Genomic DNA, 24,585 nt, shown 5'->3' on the forward strand with positions numbered 1-24,585 from the left:
GCTCAGTTCTGATGCTTCAGACAGTTATACACATGCCACCAATAAACGACTGAATGAAAATTTTTTGAGGAGAAGTTTAAATGAAATGGAACAAGACAACTCAGAAATCACAGTATTAAACTACTGATTCATTTTCAGAGTAGTTAATTCTTCAGTCATTCAGCAGATTCCTCTCTGCTCTCTCTTAACTTCCACTGTTCAGCCCCTTTGCTGCTGTCACAACCAGAACATAAGTGGAAGTTCAGCAATGATTTGTCAGAAGAACTTTTGATAAATATTTTTTCATTACAAAAACTTCTTGTCCAGAGACAACTGTTTCATTTAGTCACTGATAACCTCGACTTGACCCTTCTTTGGAATTCATCTACATGTTAAGCACCAGCTTTTCAAACTAAGCATGTCAGCTAAAATATAAACAAAGCAAAAGCACTAACGATGCAAGCAAGCTTAGTAAGGTTCCATCTTTCTTCCCTTTTTGAACTGCTCCCTGTTCCTGTTCGCCAAATCTGAAATAGCCAGAAAAAAAGAAGCAGAGTTCTGCTATGCTTTTGGAGAAGCCAGTGCAAAAAGTGTGGGGGAGAACGAAGGGCTGAAACCAGCCAGCACTTACACCTTGAGAGATGTTGGCAACCAAAAGAATACCAAGCCTACGTAGAAATAGCTGTACCAACATCCTACTACTCATAACTAAATATTAGCCCATAGGCCTATCTTTCATAATCTTTAAAAATTCAAGAAGATAATTATAACCTATACAACTTGTATGTCTAACTATTTCTGGAATGGTACCACCCTGAACAAGCATTGACCCAGGTACAAAAAGGAAAATATTGCTATATATCTTCAAATTGGTTTTACCATCTCATGAATTTTCCATTCCTCAGAGCTCTTGGTTGTGATGACTGGCAGCTTACAAGGGTATCTATGAATAGTAACCCTGTTGGCTGTACAATCTCATCTAATATCCTCCCCATATGAAAAAAGTGAAATAAATGCCAAAGTGTCCTCATATTAGAAAACATAAAAAGTAGAATACACTTTGAATACTCACTCTCTGTCTAGCTGTGCAACATTATATTTCAGATAGTTTTATTCACTTCAGTTAAATTTTTTGCTCTTTTAACTACTTCTCTTACTGACCTAATTACTTCAGAAAAACTTTACTAAGACTAGCAGCAATCTACCCCTAATGAAGGTACATTTCATCATCAATGAGTGATATCCCTCAGATAAGAGGAGCAGTAGGGGAACAAAAGCGATGAGTTGATTTGAGATACTATCAGCAATAGGATTGGTCTGACAAGTCCCTATTTCTTTTAAACCATTTTATTTCAAGAACAATTTATATGATAATCAGATCTCATGTAATTTTTTTCCCATTAAGAGTAAATTATCCTTACATGTAAAAAAAGTCTTGTGTTAGCATTTGATATCCCTTTACCAAAAAATGTTTCAGTCTGTCCATGTTTGCTTAGGCTCATTCAACACAACTGAATGGATTTTAATCTGCATGTGTTCACTCAAACCCCTATTCATCCCCTATAGCAATTTGAGCTCATGTTCAAAGCCACACAAACACACACAAGTGACTTCCACAAATATGAAGAACTCTGCATTCCTCTGTATTGGCATCATTTTTTACACTGAGGATCAGGAATCACATTGGGGTCTGGAAAAACCACCGTACACCCTTCTCTTCATTTTCTTTTTGTACAACAGCAGCTGGAGAAATGATCCTGCAGCTTTGTTAAAGATTCTAAACAGAACTCTGCGAAAGGCTACGTGCTTGCAGACACCTCACCAATCCTTACTCTGTACAACAGCCTTTCTGTTCACCTCCAGTTTCATTGTTTCTCCCCAAACTTTGCCAAACCTCTCTAGAACCTTTTTAATTTTCTTTATCCTATTCCTAATTTTTAGGTGTTTGATTATTTTTGCTGCATCTAAACCATTGCATCCTTTCTCCTGAGGCTGCAGGTTAGAGATGAGTCACCAGATGGCTACTCTTATACTTAGGCATGTACTAATTTAGCCTTGAACACTCCCCATTCCTTTCTGCGCCCTTTCCCTCTGCCTTTTTTTTTTTTTAATTAGATTTTATGCAACATTTCCTGCTTCCCAAGTAGCTTTGGTTACAAGCCCCATGGCCATTTCCCCCCCATGATACCTTCTCTTTCTGGATTGCACTCTAATTGCATTTAAAAGTTGGAGCATATGTACTGCTGTCACAATGATGTCCATTCTTAACATTTCTACTGATACGTACCAAATTACTTATAACTCAATTAAATATTACTCCCTCCAGAAGCAGAAGAGGATTTAGTCAAGTGAAGTTTTTCCTGAGGAAGGAAGATACAGAAACTGAGGAGCAATAAGATAATATCTGTCTGAATATAAAACATGTATATTATTTTCTGGCCAAGTACAGTCAATTATGTGTTTAATTAGTTTATTTCCCTCTCAGAACTTCTCAGATTTTTATAGCATTCTGATCATTTTTTCATTCCTCTGTTCATAGTATTGTAAATTGGCATAATTTCAAGGAAAAAAGATTTTATTCTAATTACATAGAAAAGAACAGTTAATGCCAAGTCTTCTTCTGTTCTGTGAAATGAAATAACTACCTATGGGAGAAGAACTTCACAAGGTACAAAATTGCATACAATTGTGTGATTACTACAGAGAATTCACAATAATCATGTGATTTTCCCCGTTTTTTTATTACTTTGCAAGTATTCCTATGGACAAGATTATTGTTAGGACTCTTCCCTAAAACACTGAATATTGTGCACATAGGAAAATCAACTTAAGACTTATTGCCTCTTCATTTGCATGGGAATTAATACATGCAATGAACAGATTAAATAAGAGCCCTGAAAAAGATGGTGGTTTTTGTTGCTTGGAGTAAAAAAATCTCTATATACTGAATACTTGAGATGGGCGAAAATGACATTAAATAAAACTTGATATTCTGTGTAAGTATCAGAACATAATTGGAAATTCTCTTTTTTAAAAAATTGTTCTTTTGTAAAAAAATAAATAAATATAGAGAACTAAAAAATTACAACTGTTCCTAGCTCTTCCTAAACACTATATTTTTTATGCCTTTTCAAGGATGAGCACAATCTCTGCCAATTACTGTCCAAACCCTCAGCTGTGCTAAGCTTCTCCTGTAGGTATCCAAAACAGTAAGAGATTAAACAGGTGCAGCATCAAATCTGTTTTTCTCCTTCCCCACTTTTCATCACAGGTAATTAGCTCAGTGCTGTAGAGTAATTAAGAGCAGCTCTGAAATCCCACAGGTACCATCATCAAGGTGAACAAGCAAGAGGGCACAAGCCCTCCTTATGGCCAGTGTGGTCCTGACGAGCCTTGTGCAGAGATAAGGTCCTGAGAGCCCACAGACAGCTGCACTTCACAATTTCTCTCTTTCACAGGGGAAATTAGATTACACTTTGGGATGGCTTTTCAATTTCTTCAGCTATTTGAAGAAGCCAAGAAACAGAACCAAGATTAACTCTTTGTCTAAAAGGAGATTTTCCACCTAAATATTTGTGCACTAGAAACCACACACAATGTAGGACAGATGATTATCTGCTTCTTCATTCAATTTTACCCTTATTCAGAAAAGCCTTAGGTAATACCCCAAGCTACAGAACGAAAAAGCTTAGTCCTTGAAATCAGGGTTTTCATTAAATTTTCACTTCAGTACTTGCAAACACAAGGGATTCAGACTGTATTGGTGACAGCTAAGTTAGCACACGTTAGCACCAATGCTGTGAACTTCTGTGCTTAGCAGCCAGTCTGTCATAAAGCAACCTGCTGTGTGTCCTGGGCTTGAACAACAACATCCAAAAATATTGTTCTGAATCTGGCTTGGTTTTGGCCTTTCTTCCTCTCTGGAGCGTTACTGTAAACAGTGTTATCACCAGACCAAGCTTATCTAAAGCACATCGCTTATGGATGCTGATATGATGCCAGTGCTCTGGGATTTATCAGCTAAAGCAAGTGAGCTGAAGGTGAACTTTCTAGCAGCACTTAAAAAACTTTTAATCTCAGACAAAAATAACACCAAACCAATCAAACAACATAAGCACCCAGAAACAGCCATTTAGGATACTTCAGAAACATGAAAAGCATTCAAGACTTTTCCAGGACTGTCAGTAACCAGCCAAAAGCAGCTACTCTTGGAAATAGCACAGTGGGACCAGCAGTATTTCAGTGCAAGGCCATGGCTGTTCTTGGCTTTAAGACAGCAACAGTGATGAAGAATCAGCTCATACACTCATCAATCTCTCTATCTGAGGGACATAAGCCCTGAAATAACCAAGAGATTCATACAGGAGACCAAAGTCCCCCTCAGAAACCTCTAGAGTCAACAACGGAGGTAAAAAAAATCAGATCTTTAGTAGGCAGATCCACCACTAAAAGCTGATAATGGGAAGATTTAAGTGCACCACATTCAGCCTGGAGAAATCCTATGCTTTTTTTTTTGAAGTGTTTGACATGTCATTGACATTATATCTACTCATTGACTGAACAAAAGAGAGAATTAGCAAAGATGCCAGCTCAGTTCACAAAAGTGAGTTTTAAGCTCACATTGAGTTTCAATAGTTGGATTAAGGAGTTGCAATCCTAAGCAGAGCATCTTTCTCCTATCTGCTGCAAACCAGGACGGCACCCAGCAATGCCACACAATGCAGAACTGATGTTAAAATCTCTGTTTCTCTCTCATCATTCAGGTTTTCACCACAGATTCAGTACAGGAAAAGGGCAAAACAAGCTTGAAACACATCCCAGTGTTCCACAGGATACTGTCAGAGATGGGAAGCATCAGATTCAGCACAGGGAGTTATTTAACTCTACCATAACATAACATTTCAGAAACTACATCGTACATCTCTGCTTAGAAATATTAGGTGTGAAATTTTACAATTATAAAAAATCATGATCAGCTACACACTGGTATTATCACTAGGCTTCTTAGTACCCAAGAAATCAAAGAAAAAACAGCCTATAAGCATCTATTTAACAACCTGCTGATGAAAGGGGTTAAATGTTGTGCAAATTCCTTCAACATCAGTTCAACAGGGGATCAATGCAGTCCAAGTAGTATTGCTAGGCCAGGGCATGCATTGCAGTAAATCAATGTGTGTGCCAATTGACTTCAAATAAGTTTCTATTCCATTGCATTAAGCTTCCCTTGATGTACTTTGTCTTCTTCATGTGCCTGGAGCAGATATTTCTTGCTGTTTACTATTCTGGAAAATGAGCTTTTTGAATGACCCCCTCAGAGCATTTGAAATGCACTTTATTTTAAAGGTGGCAGCATTTGAGCATCTTTGAAACTGCATGTTTTGTTTCATGATAGAAACAAAATGTCAATATTGTCACCTTTGAGAGTAAGGAAAACAGGCCTTTCATTCCACCACATCAAGTACAGCAGTAATTCCTTTAAAGTTATACTTGGCATGTTCCTGTTTTGCAAGGAAGGATGCAAGAAAATCAGATTTATGAACAACAGAGACAGACCAGTCCTGCTGTCTTATCACAAGAAAAACATTACATACCTTTCAAACCATGCTGAAAGGTTTTGAAATCTCTCTGGCCTTTCACATATCTTGTGAACCTAAGTGGTTAAACTTACACTCTGATTTTTTATTTATGTCATAATCACCCATGACAATTCTGCATTAGGTGACTGAGCTTTAAGTAACTTTGTCTCCATAGGTAAAAAATATGCAAATATTTTGAGCAAAAAGAGGATTGAATATCACACTACAAAAAATTTTCAAACATCATTACTGAAGTGTATCACATGCTAAGCAATATAAATATTAGACACTGAACCCAGAGCAGTAATGCTTTGCAGACACATCTGTAGTTATTTAACATCTCTACTACATATAGCCTCCCCTGCCCTTCAGAGTTTGTACTATTTGCCCCCGTCTTCTATTTACTCTTCAATACAAGCAAGTGAAAGAACCTTTGAATGATAAGGTTTAATTAAGTTGCAACTCTATTAACCGAGATCCTCCAGGAATCACCCGGCAATCATTCACCTGCAGCAGGTCATCCTTCTTTCTGTCTTTTTCACCTCGTAAAAGGAGAGCTTTGCATAAGTAGCTTGCTGCTAGAGCAAGTATCTACCTTTTTCTGTGTCTTTTGGGGGAGAGATTCACCTTGCCTAACTGTAGAGGTTTGCAGAGGAGAGGATGTCATGATAATCTTAGCCAGAAATGCAGCCCTCTTTTTGCTGTCAACATAAAGAAACACGCACTCCTGGGTTGAGATATGGTTTGCTTAGATGACTCGAATCTGTTCTTAGCATACCTATTCTCCTCCTGACAAGAATTAACGTAGACAGTGATTTCAGGTAAGGTTATAGACATCTGAGTTTGAAAGGACAAATTCCACTTTTAGAGACTCAAGCCCCTAATGCGTAATTCACAGCCTGAACGCTTGCCACTAGATGTTTACCCTGTCTGCATCCATGCAGCAAAACGCTCCTGAATTTGAAGAGTTAACTATTGCCTGATATTAGAAACAAATGTATTCACCAGATTTAGACATGCCATTCATCTTCTGTAATTCCAGAAAGCAATATTTAGGGGGTTTGGATCCTTTCCAAACTTCTTTCAGAAAACCTACGAAATAATTCACATTTTACCCATCCTATTGTCTTCTTGATCCAAATGAAGCCTGACAGCTCCTTTTTGCTTTGGCTTTTGTTCCAAAACTCTAGATCAGTTTAGAAGCCCTTCACTGAAGTAATCATAATCTCACCTTGTATCTTTCTTTGTCCCGATACTGAACTTTAAAGCTCAAACTGCTTTCAGCCCTTCCTGTTAAAGCCAACAGTCAATGACCCATCACATTTAAGTTCCTCTTTCAAGCTGGGCCAAAAAAATTGCTGTCTCTGTTCTAGAAAAGTGAGACCCAATTAACTGTATGAGCAGAAAACCTTGTTATTACAACTTGCCTTTTATCCCAACCAATGCTAAGTCAATATTTTGCGAGGCAGCTGCCTGGGTACATCTCTACTGTGCAAAAGTGTTTCCTGAAAAAACTACCCAAACCTAATTACTGTGGATTCTGCTCTTGCAGTTAGCAATGGACTTTGAGTTTGCACAGCTTAATGAACAACACATGGTTATTCAAGTTTTATCTGTTATTACGGTTTCACGGTGGTGACTGGAATAAAGATTATTAAATAGAAATCCTCTTTCCAACGATCATTTAAACAAAGAGGGAGGTCCGTTTTTTCCTAATCTTTACAAAGCTTTTAGATGTTTTGTCACAAAGTCACTGAGAACGAGCAAAGTTTCAAATGAAGCCAGATTAATATTTTTGTATCTTTGCACAAACACCTAACAGAGCATTATGAGAGCAGCAGAGATGACGTGACGGTATAACACAGCTTTCAGTCTAGCACATCCTGACACAGTTAGTGTTCAAAGAGGAGCCAATGTTTTCTGAAGAAACAAAACAGACCTGTCTGTCTTACTCGTGGAGTCATCCCTGTAGACCTGGATGGAAACATCACTCAGAAAACAACATCAACCATGTCAGCAACATTACTGTAAAAAGGCTGATTTCATCAGTAGTTTCATTTGGATGAAGCAGCTGGGACTCATTCCAAGCATTAGGGAAGGTTTCATGGTATTAAGACAAAGTCTTTCACTAAGACCAATAAACTATAACATTAAGTAAGTCATTTTCCTATGACTAGTTTTATTTGTATATATTCTTAAAATTTTTGCAATATGCAGTCTGTCCACAATGAATTTTGAAAGCCAGATCAAAAGACCTTGTCTCCCCAAAGCACAGACAGGCAGTCCTGTCAATAAGAGATGATTCATGAAAGCCATTTGTCTTTTACCGTTCTTTGGAGAAACCTGGAAAGGCAAGAAGGAGCACCTTAAAGAGATTTGTCAAGGTGATAATGGGAGAGGAGAGAAATCTTTCTTTTTCAAAATTCTAATTGGAAGATAACACTATTTCCTCCGCCAGTTTAGAATTTTAAGAGGATACTTCAGGGATAACCTGTGGGTTTGTCCATTTATTGCTGTATGTACCACACATAGGAAGCCCAAGGGACTTTTTATCAGTATCTTAGGCTCACTGGCATTAGGACATGACCAAAAGTCTAAAATAAACCTAAAATCAGTAGGCAGAATGACCACTGAATTTAGAGGGCTTTCCTTGAGACTGATTATCCATGGCACCTTGAGAGAGTGTGAAAGATGCTCTTCCTGAAGCTTTCCTGCCTATCATTTTCTCATAAACAAAGATGCTGAGTTCATAACGGGGGACAGATTTATATACTTTGATTCACATTTCTGACCACTGTGAGTTGGGTTTTTTTTTAATGTTTTTATGCACATTTATTTTGGAAAAAAGCTGACTATAGTCAAAAAGTCTAGCGCTTCCTCTGCTAACAGGCTTCCATGGAAGGTTTTAGAAGGTAGCACTGAGGGTCCTGCTCAGGCTTGCATCTAAGGAATACACTACCTTTTTAAAATGTTTTTCTTTCAGGAAGAGGGAGCATTTTTACCTAAACCAAACCTGAGTAATTTGTACAGACAAGGGTTATTACGGCCACTTTCACATTTCCTTCAGCATTCAGAAAGTGAGCATGCAATCTGCTTCTCCAGTCTGCTACTTTAACTGTGAGAAGGGTGGGAATCTTTTGCCCCTACTCACTTTGAATACGAAATTAAACAAGGAAGACCTCACAGTTTTGTTCAAAGTAAGCCTTTCAAATCATTCCGTTTAGGCTACAGAGAGAAATAAAAAAAAAAAAGGCAATTATTTCATTATAAAAATGTAGATAAGATTGTTTCAGTATGTCAAAATCAAAACTAAATGCTTTGCAGCACTGGCAATTCCTTGTTGCATCAAATTCAAGTCTGTCAGGGTAAAGGCAAAGCCGGTTCCTGTCTTTAAGCAGAAATCCTGAGTAAACATTAAACCTCGCTTGCTGATTTGTCTGCATACTTATCTTGTTACACAGTAAGGGAAATCCAAAGTATCAGTACTACAACCTCATTTCTTCCTGAGGCCAACACTAAGGTACTTCAATACATACTGTGCTGGATATAGAACCAGCTCTTCTACTACAGTAAAGAAAAAGGAGAGTCTATGCTGGTACACTAATCATCCCTGTGCAGGGGAATAGACGTTGGGATGCAGTTGTCAGATATGGCAACCTGGTGATTATTTACTTTAAACTGGTTTGCTAAAAAAAAACCAAAAAACAAACAAACAAAAAAACCCCACCAACAAAAAAGAAAGCAGAAAATCTGATACTGGAGTATTTCTGGGAGACTGAAGGGAAACATACAGCTGCAGCCCCTTATATGCTTAATGAGAAAACAAATTTCATATGAAATAAGCAGTAGATAATTATGTATGGCCTAAGAAAAAGAAAACTGTTCCCTCCTAGAGCTGATTTTGTTTTGAATTTAAGTGCTACTGTGAATTTTCATCTAGGCAAAATGATTGGAATAGAGGAAAGTGGTCAGGAGGAGCAGCACAAGAAGACTGTATACAGGAGTGAGCAAACATACCAAATGAATTTGGCATTTTTGTGTTGAAACACAGGTATTTCAGAGAAGGTAGAGTAGTTACCTATTAAAAGAGAAAGCAGCATACTTATTAAGAGGGATTTAAAGTGCTATAATACATATGAGTCAATGGCTTTTGTCAGGGGAAAAACTAAGTGCTTTAAAGTAAAAAATACAGCCTGCAGTTTCCTAGTCAGGTTTCAATATATAAACATGTCCATCATAGAAGGACACAACGGTTCCTGTAAAGCAACAGCAATATCTGCATGGCGAAATGAGTCAAAATTGCAGAAGGCTTCTTTATGTTGTTTGAAACCAAAAGAAAAAAAAAATTAGCAACCCAAAATGTCCCCTTTGGAAACGTGCAGAGATTGGAAAGAGTAAGAAATTCAGATTCCTCTTAAACTGTGATTACAATAACAAGAGATTTTTTTTCTAGGACATGCTATCCCATGGTCTGCTCTGGAGGCAGAAGATAACACATCACAGTGATGAAGCACTGAAGATGGGCACTAGCCGTGGTGATGTCATGGCTGTGTCACACCAGGAAGACCATAGACAGTGGTTGTGTCACGAGGGGCTGGTAACACACGTAATCCAGGACAGATTAAAAGCCCTAGCAGCCCTTTTTAGATGTCACAAGAGCAGCTGGACCACTCTCAGCTGCAGCAAGTGAGCTTTCCTGCAAGACAGAAGTGCAGCATACCATGAAGTTGCATGCGAGGACTTGTGCTTTTATGGATAAAGGAACATGCTCAACTGCAGCCTGCTGACCTACATTTACAGCTGAAGAGGTACAGCTGACCCACAGGGAGTTGCATCTGTCCTACCAACACAGGAGGAGTGTTAGTGAAATGGACTGTGCCTTTTGAAATGATAAACTCAGCAGGAGCAGCTGCACGGGGGCATTTTTTTCCTGCTGACATGCATAAGAAGCAAAAAAGATCAATACTTAATTACCAAGAATTACCTATAACTGACAATATCCATTATGTAAGATGAAGTTAGTTAAGTTCATAACAGTTTCCAGTGTGATATACACTTCTTAGTGACTAAAAGTCTTTTCTTTCCCAACCTCATTTAAGCAGCACCTGCCCCACTGCTCTCCTGATTCCCAGAAAATAAATCAGCTGCTCCAAGACAAATTCACTATGCAGAACTAAAAGAGTTTTGCACTTTTTACAATTTTAAGGCAAGTTTATTTTCATAAATACTAGACTTGCCTGTTTAGAGGTTTGACATTTTATTGACAGTCATACGAGTTAGGTTATGCAGATGGAACAGACACTGCCATTTTTAGGTATAATTAGCATTTCATTTCCTTTCAAACAATTTCCCCATCATTTTGAGCACCACCAGGGCAATGGAAACATTCAAAAGAATACTCCGCTGCAGTTTAAAATTATTTTAAAGAAAAGACTGTAGCGATTTCTGAACCAAGGGGTTTGGTGGGGCTTTTTTGTTTTGTATTTGGGTTTCCTTGTTGGTATTAGTGGGGTTTCTTTTGCTTGTTTGTTTTTTTGTACAGTGCTGTTTTACCAAGTTAATACCAGTTAGCACATCAAAAGCTTTACAAAGGGTTGAACTCTGTCACGTATCCAGTGTTATTTAATTTCTCTCATGGACCTAAAAAATGACCTTATTAAAACTTTTCTTGCAGAAGGGAAGTTTTTATTGTAAAACATGATAGAAAGGAGATAAGGAATCTCCCTTGTTTTTACCCAAATAACCAGGGATGACTTTATGTCCTCCCTGGTCCCTTGCTGCATACACACAGCAGCCCCAAACACAGTCCTGGGGAGCTTCTGAGGAGTGTGAAAGAGGAGATGAATCTCCTAATGGACCCATGCCAGGCTGCATTGGTATTTGGGTGAGTGCTGAGGAAAAGGATGAGGGCCAGCAGTGCATCAGGTCACAGATCCAACTCCAAGTATATGACTCTCTCATACCTTAAGCGGACAATTACAGGCAATTTTTAGCCACATCTCCTTGCTTTGAGAAACTTTCCAAAGGAAGTCATGTCAAACTTGGTGCATCTCCATAAGAGGTTTGGGGTTTAATAAGAGATTGTCTCACAGCTTCCCCATTGACCCCTACTCGGTGAGCCAAGATCATCCGGGCTCTGGGTGGTAACAAACAGAAGGTGACACCTTCATATCACAAGGCTACATGATCGTGATGGTGTTTTCCTGATTACTGGGCAACCCTGAGGATTCTAAAAACCAAGCAGCCTGATTCCTGCTGAATCCTACCCAAAAAAATTCACGAGGACTTCTCAGTACGGCAAAGGAGACCAACACCTGGCATAGTAACTTAAAAAGCTTCTCCCTGACAGCATTTAACTACCATTTGCCACCAACATCAGCTTCTGCTTTAATAGACCTGTGTCATTTATGCTGTTCTTGCCTCCCACATGTTTTTCAGCAAAGCATGAGGAATATTCCTTCCACTATTCAGTGACAGCAGGCAAATGCCTCAGCCACAGTGTCTGGTGTGTGTCAGTCTATGCAAAATATGCCAAGAAAAGCAGCCTGTAGATTTAGAGTCTGCAATAGTGGCATTTAAGCCTTGCCATGCAGGGGAAATACAGGACCCTCATGGCATCACAATAACTAAAATAAGTTACAATGCAAATAAAGTGGTATTTCCTGCATTAAATCAATTTTTCTAGAAATTCATTGTGTAACCTTGGCTGTCTTTTACAGAGCAATGACAGAATAAAGAGAAAAAACTTTAATAATATTATTTTCTGATCACTTGCTACTATTTGTATGTCTCAACCTGGCTACCAGGGGAAAAGAGTTTTAGAGACCATAATACTTAAGTAGCAAGAGTTCTTACATCTGAAGTGTATTATTTTAAGTTGAAAAATGAACTGTTAAAGATTCTAACAGCAGGGGTTTGATTTTCATGGTAATCACACATACACAATACGATTTTACCTGTGTTAGAAATTATCTGTAGGGACATGACCTCAGTGCTAGATACGTGCCTGATGCTCATGTAGTTGTTCTTAAGTAAAAGGGCAAAAAGATCAAAGGGCTTTAACGCTTACCTGTCACCTCAAGATAAACAACAAAATTCAAGTAATTTCAAAGGGATCACAACTGAGCCAGAAAATAAAATTAGAAGTATTGGGCAATCGTTTATATTTATTGAAAGTGTGAAAAAAGATTAATTTTCAGTATAGTGAAATCCACTCATAAGCATCCATGTCTACTCTTGTAGTCCAATAATGGTGAATTAGTAAATTAAATAGTGTCAGAATTGATAGGTTTCCATGTGAGACAGATAACAGCCACAAGCAAGAGTACGGAAATTAATCAAACTGTGAGTGCAGTTGTGCAGCCAGGTGAGAACTGACCATGTAACAGTAACTGAAAATACAGTAAACTTTGCTCCACTTCTCTTACACTAAAAAAAAAAGCTCTAATTTTCTTGTTTAGATTTTCTGAGTCTTAAAATACTAGGAATGATAACATAAGCCAGTGGCAGCCAAAGAAAAGCGGAAAAAAAGTCTCTCTTGATGGGAAAGTTTCAAACATTGATAAATCTCTGTCATCTCCATATACGAAAGCTTTTTTAATCCAGACTGTTTCTTTGTGCTGCACTGCCAGATGAGTCACTGAGATGGAGGAGTTCGTAGTGCAGCAGACATGAAAACTGTTCCTTATTATAAACCAATATAGGAAATTGCATACCGAAAAACTGTATTTAAAGACAGACACACAAAAGTGTTTAATGAAGGTGTTCCTGCAATCTCACTTCAGTCTCCTCAGGCACAGAGGTTTCCTCTCTCCTCCCAGCATCATAGAAGTGCACTGACACAGCCAGAGACAGAAACACCCTTTTGGGACTCTGATCCCAATCTCTGCACCCCAAGAGAAGACTATTTTGTTTGTTTTAAATTTCTACATCAACCCGCATTTGAAAGGAAATGAAGACCTTGGTTCAAAGGTCCCTGCCCAATGCCAGGCTGGATTACATGACTTGAAGAGGATGCCTTAAGGCATCTACTAAACATATTGCCTGACTTTGCAACCCAGTGCTTTCAAATTGGAAATTAATCATTCCTGCATCAGTTTTTACAAAGACAAAAAAAATTTAAACTTGTTTGCATGCTTAGCCCAGTCAGTTATTCTTTGACTCCATGATAAGAGATTAAGGTCCCAGCTCTAGTCAAGTCAGCAATAGACTTCCTCGCAGCTTAAGAAAGTCAGGCTTCACTTTGGCCCCTGGTTCAAGGTCTTTCACTGCAAGAAAGCTGAAGAAGCAGGTGGCAGCAAGGATTTGTGTCTCCTATAAGTACTGCCCGCTGCCCAGGGGAGTGGCAGCACACAAGCAGCCAGAAGCTCCTACAGCTTTTGGCCAGAGAGCAGAGGAATCAGAAGCCCCGTTCCTCTTTGGGATGAGGGCAGTAGCAGCTCCCTGCAGAGGTGGCACCACACCTGCCTGAGTCCTCATAAAGTGGGAAGAGGGGAACCTGCATGGGAGCAGGAGCTGCAGGACTTCGACCAAAGCAATTTATGTCTTTAAGACTATGGAAAAATTAGAGACTTGTGACTGCAGGCCTTAGTAATCCAGGGGATCCTGTTCCAAGTGTCTGTCCTCAGTATTTGGCTCAGTAAAATGTCCTACCAAGTGCGCAGGAGGAGCATTTGTCAGTGGAAGAGCCAAGGCCTGATGGAATGCCTGGTAAAGGGATGAAAGACTAAAGCTGCTGCTGCCTACCTCTGCCAGCCCACTGCTGAGACTCCAGGCAGGAAAAGAGAATCAAAATCGCTTAGACATCCAGATATTTTAAGATCTTATAGTAAGATAAACAATATCAGTATTATTGCTCCTATTTTCAGAAGGCCTTGGCCCCGAGCTAACTTAGGTGGCCTAATCTAAAGCACAGGGCGACGTCTTGTTTTCTGTTCTCCTGTTGTAGTGCTGAGCATCAAAGGCACATGGGATTGCTCATTCTTTCTAGGTATTTCAAATGACCTCAGAGATCTGCTACAAGGGTACTGCTTGTATTATAAGATAAGGCTACTCTGATTACCCTTCCTACGGAACCTTTAAGTTTTAGAAATACACCGGTGTTCGCTTACCCCTTTTAAGACTTCTAATACAGAAGAAATTCTGACAACTACAACATTCTTATCTTACAACAGCAACAGCTGAAGCTGCAATTAGCCAAGTAAAAACATGAATACATTTTTGCGATGCCAAAATACATGTTTCTGCTTAAACTGATAATTCTCTCCCTTGCCATATTGGAAGCTACCTCTGAATCCAATAACGCAAACCACCTCACAGTAAATTACTTGCAAGTGAAAGAATCAGATCCAAATTTTTTTTTTTCCCAACACAAGTTAATAAATGAAACAGCTACACAAAGTAATAAAGAGAAAATATTTCTAATTTATGCAATGTTACAAAAGCTGTATCCATCAAGATACTCCGGGGAAATGGACTGTAGTAATGGATTCCCTTCAAATATAGCCAAGAAGGAAATTAAAACTGGCTTAAAATAGATATCGAAAATAGATTGTTGAATGATAATGTCCAGATCCAAAAGAAGTCAAAGTCCCTGGGAGATAAATGTAACTCTGACTCATCCAAACTAATTCACAATCCTATGTCTTAGAAGACCAGGTCTGTATGGCAAATGTGAGAGCACCACAGCATTATGTAGCCCTACTCTTAAAGGTGTTTCTGAATGTTGGAAGTATCACACACATCTCTTTCTTCAAGGAATAATTACTGGGTTAGTACAACATAGTACTTGCAGCATTTTTGGTGCTTGACTAACAGGACAAAAAGACTCTTCAGGTTACAACCTGAATCTGGTAAAAGTAGAAGTAAGTCAAACTTTAAATGTAACCTTCCCGTTAGGAGAGTTTCCCATGGCTAACTTTGAGGTACTGAACATTTTGAAATGCATGGCATGAGTTCTCAGCAAGAACTGCTTCACTGTACAGATCTGTCCTTATAGACCTTGCTGCACACTAAGGCAGACACAGAAACTCTTCCTAAGGTGAAGGCAAAGAGTTCATTGCACTGTACAAAAATAAGCTGTAAAAAAAGCTACTATCTATTTCCCATCACTTCTTTCACACCATGAGATCCTTGATGCAAAGTTTGGTGATGTTTTTTTTGGGATGGAAACACACACACGTTGTTTCATATTAAGAGAGAGATCAATCATTGTAATGGCTTGTAGGCAATAGTATTACATGTCCTGCGTAGTTTGAATAGTTCTGCAGAATTTCCTGCATAAACAGGTATAGAGGACATTGGAACGAAAGAAGAGAAAAAAGGAGAACATAAGAATGAAAGGACAAGAAAAGAAAAGTTAAATGTATGTTTCTGTTTATTTACACAAAAAATATCCTAGGAGTCCCTTCCTAAAACCTCCTAAGATTTCCTATCTCCGCAACCTAATAGGATGGTCTTGTCACCATCAGGTACAGGCTGCAGAGCTAAGCAAATGAGTTGTAGTTGTAAGTAGTACACAAACACACAAAGATACCAGCCTTTTCTAAATCTGCTCAGTACATCCAGCTGTGAGACCAAGAAGCCCAGCACCTTAAGGTTATAATGCTTTTCATATGAAGGCCCAGTAGAGAAAGACTTCTTCAATACTAAATTACTGAAATGGAGTGCTGAAAATAGCTTTTTCAGCAGATGAGATTTAAGAACAATCATCCAAGCAACCTCTAATGCCTATGTTTAATCTTTTAGATTCAGATATGCTACTATAAATTTCTCATTAAAGTCCAAGATGAGTCCTTAGTTACACTCAAAAGTACACACAAAATACTAGCCATGGAAATCACTTTATTTTGCAACTAGTTATTATTTCCATACTTCAATATGAGCTGTTTCAAGTGATGAATAAGATTTTTGCTTCACTTCCCAAGGTCTAGTTAGCAGCTCTTTACAAGCTACAGGGACATAATGGATTTCATAAGAAAAGAAGCAATAATACAAGTAATAGAATCATTAGGGGGAGGGAAAAGACGTTATAATTACTGTCAACAAAACGGATGTCCTCCATACCCTGAAGTCCTCTCAACTTCTCCAAGTACAGTAAGCTATTCTTCATACTTTATTTTGGAGAATATAGTGAATCAATTATATAAATGTAATGTTCAGGTTTTGCATATGCTTGTTTGGATTTTGAGGAGATGTAAAGCAGAGAAAAGCAGCCACTCTTAGGAAAACTACAGCTTGAAGCCTGATTTTTCAAATATATCACCAAAGAGATTGTGGTAATGAAGCAGTGAGGGAAAGAGGAGAGTGGCTAGCAGCAAATGCTGTCCACAAATCCCAACTAGCTCAAAACTTGCCTGGAACTTTAAGAGATCTTTTAATGTGTTTGGTAGAAAGAGACTTTTCTTATGACTTCTCCAACTGCCAGAGAATTTCATCGAAGATTACTGTGTGCTTATCAATTTAATCTTTTTGTAGCATCATGCTCAATTACTCCTATCAGTGGCCTTCTATCTGTCTCCCACTTCCACATCACATCTCCCACACAGACATTTCCAAAACAAGCCAGCAGGTGTAACAAAAAAAGATCATATTATGCCTCTGTATTCACCTATGATTTTGACTGCACACAGCAGAATTTTTAGCTCCAAGGCTTAGGGATTTTTATAATCACTACAGATGTTATATTCAGTGGAGCTGGAACTCTTGACTCGAAACCAGAGAGGTCCTGCACACTGTTATAAAACTGAATCCCTGCAAAGCGTGTGGAGGAACAGGCTTTCAAACCCACTTTTTCTTGCAACTGCATTCTCACATATCTTTACCCTCTAGAGAAGACAGTTCCACTGCCACAGGGCTGCCTTGACAGCTGGCAGTGTGCTCCTACCAGGTGAGTGAAAATTTAGAAAGGAACCAGTCCATATTTGAAAAGCTTCCACAGATTGCATCTGGAATTATACCATCCAGACCAAACAACTGGATTGTTCATTAAAATCACCTGATTGCCATGCACTTATCTTTGTGCTCACAACAAAGAGAAAGAAAGAAGAGCTCCTTTATTTCCAGTCCTTTGTACTATCATCTCTTTCTATTAGACTCTGCTTATTGGACAGAGATTTTGCCATGATTGCTTTCTTTGACATGTATTTCCATCCCTTTTTATCTGAGAGGAGAAGGTGGCTAAAAATTAAGTGAATTGTTCATTAAATAGCCACCTCTGCTTTGAGAAAAGGTTATTCTTTCTTCAGATTCCTTGATGCGGTGTTAACAATGCTTTTCCTTCCAGAGGCTTTGTGCATGAAAGGAAAGCTCTTGGAGGAAAAATTGGAAAATAAACCTTCTCCCCCCATCCTTTCCATGACAGTAATTTAAAAGATAACTGTTTTGAAGATAAAGTTGATTTCTGACAACAAAAGACTCACTGTTTAAAATGGAAGTCTGCTAATGTTAGCAGATGATTGACATGAAAAATAGTCCAGCAGAAGGAGTGGCCAGATTGGCTGATGGAGACTTGTAAGGATAAAAAATAAAGCAGCAATCAGAAGTGAAAGTGGCTCCACTGAAGTATTTCTGGGCTAGAACTATATTTTCTTTGTATGTATTTTTGTTTTAACTATTGGTGCATTTAGACATAGCAGGAATGTAGGTCATCTCACATAAAATTACATCCTAAAAAGAAAAAAAAAAATGACCCAGCTCCTTGCTTCACCCATCCTCTGTCTATTTGTAGTGCTGACATTCAGAATTGTGGAACTGCAAGCTGTGTGGATTGTATGGTGCTTTTTTCTTCTCTTATCTTTCTGCTGTTAGTGCTAATACAGTCAAGTTTACTCGTTCTTATGAAAACAATCAGAAGTTAGAGGAACAAAAATAAAGATACACTCAGGATTATCATTTATTACTTCCTGAATTCTGCCTTTTTCATTAAGAAATACGTATATAGGAATTTGCTCATCTAAGACCAAAAACAGTTTCTAGGCACATGAGAAATTTTTTGCTTCTCACCCCTAAGATAAAGGCCAGTATGCACCTAAAACCCAATTAAGTTCTCAAAATGAGGAATTGGTGAAATTGAAGTGATGCATTATCTTCATATTGGTTTTCTGCCAGGGGATACCTTCATGCTCAGCTATTACAAAAGTCTACACAGAGCAAGATATCTAACAACTCCAAAATGTCAGCTCCTATGATCTCGTGGCAGAAGCTGAAAAAAGATGCACAAGTAGGCTCCTTACCTTAAGAAAAAGTGCCAGTTGGGCTTTTATATTTTTCTGCAGCATTGTTCATCAACTATGGACATATTCTCCAAAGAAGAGGCAATAAATGGTACACTAAATGTCCAAACTCCACCAAACATTAAATATGCAGTCAGCAACACTCAGCTCAATGCTACATACTAGAGATCTCCAGTTGCACCACAATTCACTCATAAGAGGTGATAAGGATGTTAATCCTTGCTCATATCAGTAGGCATATTGATCACAACAATAATACAGATAGGAAAAAGGGCAGCCAGATAAAGTTTTCTTACGTAGAGTTAAAGAATTTGAAAGACAACAACAGAGAACCCCACTAACTATCAGTCTGGTTCCTCCACCAGACTCAAATCCTCTAAACATTTACATCCTACAAGCAAAAGCCATTACCATACCTTACCAGACTAAGTCAGGTGAAGTACTGAGTGAAGGAGACAGAAAAGACATGGAAATAAAATCACCACTGATACTCGGCTAGGAGGCATTACTACTCATAGTCTGGACAATGTACTCTGGAAAAGTCATTTCCAGAAGAGTTTGGGTGCAGTGCAGCAGCAGCGTACTCACAATCACACACCTATAGCAGCCCTCCAGGCTGCATACTGAACTGGCTTGCAGACACTCACACTAACTACATTCAAGGTGTGTTTGCTTTTTACTAATAAATACGTGTGCAGTTGGCTTTACAACAGATTTTACAAGGAGGCTTGCCATGGAATATTTTCATTTCAGGAGCTAAAATCTACCCTGGATTTTTCTTTCAGTTCCATATATGACTAAAGCCCAGAAAATTTCTGTCAGAAATAAATTTTGTGGAAAAATCAAAAAGCACAACACAGTGCTCAGCCACAGTCCTGTCAGCCTATTATGGGCTTACAGATTTGAGACCTCCAACACCCTATTGCACTAGTGCAATGTGGCATTGTAGGACAAGTTTAGACTCTTATGGACAGTGTGAGGAAAAGCCTCTCCTTTGTCAGTACAGAAACTTCCAGTCTGTCTCAATGACTGCAGGAGAGCAACGAGTTGAAGCCAGCATCAGGGCAAGCTTCTGGAGCACTGCCTTGTTATTGACCCCCTCTTCCTCTGGAGCTGAGTGTAGCTGGCCTCTGTTCCACATATACTTCTATTTAAGTCCCAGGGACATCTGGAGAGCACATCTGTTGCAGATGGCTCATGCAACTGTGTGTCCACAGCATATCAGAAGAGGGGAGTCTCCAGAGGTCTCAAATACGTGTTGAAAAGCAGACCAGAAAGTCCAGTGCTCATGAGGGTCCATATGCCAGGGTCACAAGGGACAGGAGCAGCAGATGTTTTACGAACTCCTCTGGGGTCTTCCAGTCCTCCTTTCTCTCTGTCTTCCCTTCCTTCTAAACTACTGACACAGCTAGGGTGCCAGGGGATATACAGATGCATGTTGACTCAAGGATTAGTAGATTATAGACAGTCAACATCATATTGACTTTTTTTCTCCAAAGTCAGTTGGTCGTCTTGTCCTGACCACCCTTTTCTCCAGCTGTTTGCTGCCAGAGCTGGCACTGTGAGGATTATCTAGAAGATGGTAGCTGTTTGTGAGCCAGTTGTTAACCCTCAAACTTTTCAGAGCAAGATAGGTTTTTAATGTCTGTCCTAAGCCGTGAGCCCAGACATCACATACAAAGTTCTGTCTGGCTATTGATGGTTTCTAGAAAGGGCTGAAAAATGACAGCTCCCAGGTAAACCTGAGGTATCATTCTGAGAGGTGTTTGTGGAAATAACCAAAGCTAGGAATTCTTTAATTGATGACTTTTTTGCATACAAAAAACAAATAATGGGAGCAAAATTCAGTAGAAGGAAGAGAGAAAAACTAATACAACAGGTGGAACCGATAGTCACAGGAGGACTACAATCACGTCTGCTGCTCTCTTCTGTGCTGTAAAACAATCTTACAAAGCAGAGAGAAGCTTAAGCAGACATGCAACCTAAATTAATTAAACCTTTCCGTTCCAGATGTCATTTAAATGACTTCTGCTGCATTTTTTTAAGATGAAAACCTTATAATCCATCCTCACTATAGCTTTAATTTCACTAATATTTCTTATTTCTACCCTACAGACTTTCCTGAAATACAGTTTACGACATATGATAGACACTGAAAAGTTCAGCTTTCTCCTAACTTTGCTACAGTTCAATCTTGGTGCACATTGTGACAAGATAAGCCTCAGATGTCACTGCACAGCTGTTCCACCTGGGAGAGACATGGGCAAGAAATATGAGCTGCTGTGGCTCACCAACCAGGATATTTACGGTGAGAGTCTAGAGGCAGCCTTGATTACAAAGAACTGCACCCAATCGAGTGCATTTTTCTGCAATTACAATCAATAAAGAAAAAGAGTTCCTATGTCTTTATAGCAGCATAAGAAAAGCATTTCTTTGTCTAAGCAGTACAGCTGAAAAAAAGTTAAACAAAATATACTTGAGAACAATATAAAGGTGAAATTAAGAAGAGGATTGTAATTATTGCAAAATATAAAATGATATGTTTTAGGTTGAAATCATGCTCTTCGAAGAATTTCAGTACATGAACTCCAGAAACAGAGAAGAATAGGAAAAGATATTTCTCTTGTAAAATATCTGAAGTAACAAAGATAACGTAGGAATTTATTTCATATCACACACATGCCAGCATAGAAAAAGAATAACGGTGTATTCAGATGTGTAAAGTGGAGTATACCTTGGCAGACACAAGACTTAACCATTCCATTTTACAGAGTTTTACCTAGGAGGTAGAGTATGAGTCTCAGTTGATTCCAATTTATTCTTTCATCTCTCTCAATCCTTTAAAATTAAAGGGGTGGATGACTATGGGAGTAGAAAACCTATGTGACCTACAATGAGCATTAAAACTAACTGGAATCATCTAGCCTGTAATAGAGGAGACTTGAAGGGACATAAGAGTAACTCTCAGATACAGAGAGGAAATGGTATATTGTGACTTCTCAACAGCTATAGTGTATGTGCTGTTTTGACAAACATTTTTCTTCCCTATAATTGCAATGACTTTTATCAAAATAAAGAAACTAACATTTGAGAACAAAGGGAGGAAGACACTCATCAACAGCAACTTGTTTTCTCCCAAATTGCTGGATGTGAAAATCAGAAGTTCAGTACAGCACAATGATGATGGGTAAGTCTAGAGGTTATTTCGTAACAGCTCAGCTCAGGTGGGTAAGGGATAGATGTTGTCACTTAATTGTACGTATGAAGCATCACTCAAAGACGCAGTGGAAGCAAGAAGGTGTCAAGAAGTGAAGCAAGTAAGCTGCAGATGCACAGAGCTGATTACAAAACCTGTTCTGCTAACAGTACCCAAGAGGGACTTCTTTTGAAGTCAGTAAAATCTCCCTAGCTTAAGTATGGTGTTGCATTAGAGTCAGCCCTATCACTGTGTGCCACATTTCGTTAGTTATCTACTAAATGATCTCGGTTTCTAGAGCCTGTAAGATTGAGAACAGGAAAGCAAAAAAAGGAGACTGAGATGTAGTATATTCACTGTTAATATGTATCTCATGCACATCTCGGGCATTTATCTTCACCTCCATATAAAGGTCCATTTTTATAATAGTACATCTTCGCCATTCTAAGGAATCATAGAAAAATGCATGATCATTAATCAGCTAAAGATACATCTTCCATCTAAGACAGTGAGACGTACAGCACACATTCTTTGAGCCAATCGATCATTCTATCGCAGTAAAGTACTTCATTCCTCCTGCAGAGTTTTAAAACTGCACTCTTTCATGGTACTTTTTTCAAGTATTCTCTTAAGGAATGAATCTAAGAGACAAAACTTAGACAAAGAAGACAGCTAACTGCCAGGAGGTTTGTGGTCTTGGCTTTGCTTTTTTTAAAAAAAACAAGATTTTTCTAATCTTGAAACAGGTCTGAAAAATCAGGAGATATCACGTTATCATCATCACTACAACTACATAAATGTTTACTAGCTTTACACTTTTGTTTGTAAAAAAAACTGTAGCAACAAAGGAACTCAAGGGAACCAGCCTTTTTAACCTCAGAAACTGAAAAGTTTGGAAATTATCTTGAACAAAGTGCATCCTTGTACTTCGGAGAAAATCTTAAACTTAAGGAAAGGAACCCTACAGTTATATTTTCAAAACACATGTAAAGAAAGTAAGGCAACTGTTTCATTGCTATGAAATCAGCAGTATTTCGTTTACACAGAAAATACCAGCAGGTGTAAGAACAGCTAAACAACAGTTGAGTAGAACATGAGAAATAGCTGCGATCTACTCACCCTTTCTTTATTCAAGAAGATATTCAGCTACAACAAGGGAGGGTTAATTTCCCTTCAGCAGTAACTCGTGGGAGGAGCAAGCAGGCTGCTCCTTGACTTCCATCAAACCTTGCAATATTGGAAAGCATATATTTTTTTTGGGAAAGCTCGCCTGATTTTCTCTGAAGATTCATGGAAATAAGGAATACAGAAGCCTTCTCAGCTATAAAACAAACAAAAACAACCCCCAAGGATGAAAAAACATACAAAGCTGAAGACCTCTAAAAATAAGAAGGTGATGGTGTCTCCTGTAGCACAGCCAGGAATGAAGGCTCAAGAGTCTGAATACCAGCTGACATTCATGTGATTGCCCTGATGCTTGTCCTGTCTGCAGCTGCAGAATGATGCCTGCGTGAAGATCCCAGGGTTTCTCTCCTGACCTGACAGCTGTCAGTGTGTGATAGACAGAAAGGTAGCTCACAGGATGCTTTCTGTTTATCTTGCGTCCAGTAAGGTACAGAGCACACATGGGAAGTTCAATCACTTTCTGGTTTTGGTAATCACACAGCTTCAGTCATTTGCGTGTGAGCACAAATCCCCTCATCAGCTCCCACAAATGCATCAGCACTGCAGCTTCTGCTGGACGATTTATGCAGTGTAGTATTTGCTTCCCTCCAGTGTGTTGCACAAGAGAGGAAAATGCAGGATTAGGGAAGATATTCACTCAGTGGTCCAAAGTGGATCGTGCTTTTATAGCTGATTAGTATTGTGGTGCCATTGCATTTCTCATTAAAATCCCTTTCTTGAAGCTAGGTACAATTTGCACCATGTTTTCCACTTGTTTAAGCTTCCAGCTGTCGCTCAAAAAATTAATTTTAGCTGGGTTCATCTTTCCATCACAGTCTTTTTGTGACAGTGGTTGATTAATTTTATGTCATTGTTTGCTCTTTTCCAAGATTAATTGCAGGATGAGAGAATATATGACATTCTGGTGAGGGAAGATATCAAGTTATTTTAATTCCACAATTCTGGAAAGCAATGTCTCCCCCCATCTCAGTTTAGGTAACAAGCAAGTTTCACTGGATTGGTCTGTTATTGGACAAATAGAGCTGGTTGAAGGAAAGGTCTCCTTTAGTTGTTTGGTTAAGGTTTGCTGCTACAGCATTTATTCCCTCCAGATCGATTCTAGCAAAGCCCTTAAGGTCTGAAATGTCTCTCCTGAGCTCTTGAAGGAGTCAAGCCATGTTCACAGACCAGATACACTGCACAGCAATGGGCAGCTGGAGGGAAAGGTTAGCCTTAAAATAAGTAACCCCTCTGGAATTCTATGTTAACATGTAAAACTGCCAAGACCAAGATATTTACCAAGCCTCAAAAAAAGGAACGAACATAGAAACACCATCCGTTTTCACATGAGTTGTTCTAACACCAAGTAGGTTCAGAAGAGAACAGCCTGTGCACAGATCCCACATTCTTACTCAAGTCCTATAGATCCCATATTTAT

General features: G+C 38.8%; 1 protein-coding gene across 3 annotated transcripts in view; it reads right to left on the reverse strand.

Moving 5' to 3' along the window:
* TRPC7 (transient receptor potential cation channel subfamily C member 7) overlaps positions 1–23,227 on the reverse strand; it is an 89,097-nt gene extending 65,870 nt beyond the window's left edge. For all 3 annotated transcript variants that reach the window (XM_069869028.1, XM_069869027.1, XM_069869026.1), the window contains exon 1: positions 23,103–23,227. The gene's annotated coding sequence lies outside the window, so the exon portion shown is untranslated. The remainder of the gene's footprint in view (positions 1–23,102) is intronic.
* Between the last annotated feature and the right edge of the window lie 1,358 nt (positions 23,228–24,585).

This window comes from Phaenicophaeus curvirostris, chromosome 15 (assembly GCF_032191515.1).
Source record: "Phaenicophaeus curvirostris isolate KB17595 chromosome 15, BPBGC_Pcur_1.0, whole genome shotgun sequence".
NCBI classification, from domain to species: Eukaryota; Metazoa; Chordata; class Aves; order Cuculiformes; family Cuculidae; genus Phaenicophaeus; species Phaenicophaeus curvirostris.